Consider the following 1,318-nt stretch of genomic DNA (forward strand, 5'->3'; position numbering starts at 1 on the left):
TCAGCACCGCCTTCCTAACCTGCAATCTTCTTCCTGACCTCTCCGTCCCCACCCCACTCCGGCCTATCACCCTCACCTTGACCTCATTCCACCTATCGCATTTCCAACACCCCTCCCCCAAGTCCCTCTTCCCTACCTTTTATCTTAGCCTGCTGGACACACTTTCCTCATTCCTGAAGAAGGGCTCATGCCCGAAACGTGATTGTCCTGCTCTTGGATGCTGCCTGACCTGCTATGCTTTTCCAGCAACACATTTTCAGCTCCAGCTACAGGTAAACCATTAAACTAAATTAAGTAAATTTTATAAATTAAAACACTAAACTCCTTATAAACTCCGTCTTATATACACACACAAATACACAGACAGACAGATACACACATGTATATGCACTCACACACGTATGTGCACACACAAACAACACTTACAGACACATATCACACGCAAACAGGTACACACACACACAACCATGCTCCGATATATACACACACACACACATATACACACCTGTGCACAGATACACACACACACATGCACACATACACACACAAACATAAATAGGGAGAAAACAACAATGGTGGAGGGAAAAGTGGGAAAACAGTTCCACCATCCTCATTCACAAGGTTTTTTGGGTTGGTTCTTACTGATCCAAAGGTTTCTTCTCAACCTTCCTTTTTATGAATGTTTCTATTGGTTTGCAAGAGGCACAGGGTGGCATCTCACAAATTAAATATCTCTGACTTATCCAATTCAAAGTTACATCTTGCAGCATCTGCTGTAGAAAAAAATCTAGTTTTCTCTGATTTAAAGTGGCTTACTGCAGAGAACGAAGAGAGTGTTTTGATGCTGCTGCAGGCTTGCTGGATTTGTTATTGGTCTGACAGAGCTTCTCTCTCTCTTCTTAACAGCCCAAACTGCTAAGTTAACTAATAACCAATCACTTGGTTATAGAGTCATAGAGATGTACAACATGGAAACAGACCCTTCGGTCCAACCCGTCCATGCCGACCAGATATCCCAACCCAATATAGTCCCACCTGCCAGCACCCGGCCCATATCCCTCCAAACCCTTCCTATTCATATGCCCATCCAAGATACCTTTTAAATGTTTTAATTGTACCAGCCTCCACCACATCGTCTGGCAGCTCATTCCATACACGTACCACCCTTAGGTCTCTTTTATATCTTTCCCCTCTCACCCTAAACCTATGCCCTCTAGTTTTGGACTCCCCGACCCCAGGGAAAAGATTTTGTCTATTTATCCTATCCATGCCCCTCATAATTTTGTAAACCTCTATAACGTCACCCCTCAGCCTCCAA

General features: G+C 43.9%; 1 long non-coding RNA gene across 1 annotated transcript in view; it reads right to left on the reverse strand.

The window, feature by feature from the left end:
* Nucleotides 1-173, reverse strand: part of LOC122541713 — a 7,943-nt gene extending 7,770 nt beyond the window's left edge. Inside the window, exon 1 of the long non-coding RNA XR_006309658.1 lies at nucleotides 137-173. This is a non-coding gene — a long non-coding RNA (uncharacterized LOC122541713). The remainder of the gene's footprint in view (nucleotides 1-136) is intronic.
* Between the last annotated feature and the right edge of the window lie 1,145 nt (nucleotides 174-1,318).

This window comes from Chiloscyllium plagiosum, chromosome 38 (assembly GCF_004010195.1).
Source record: "Chiloscyllium plagiosum isolate BGI_BamShark_2017 chromosome 38, ASM401019v2, whole genome shotgun sequence".
Lineage (NCBI taxonomy): Eukaryota > Metazoa > Chordata > Chondrichthyes > Orectolobiformes > Hemiscylliidae > Chiloscyllium > Chiloscyllium plagiosum.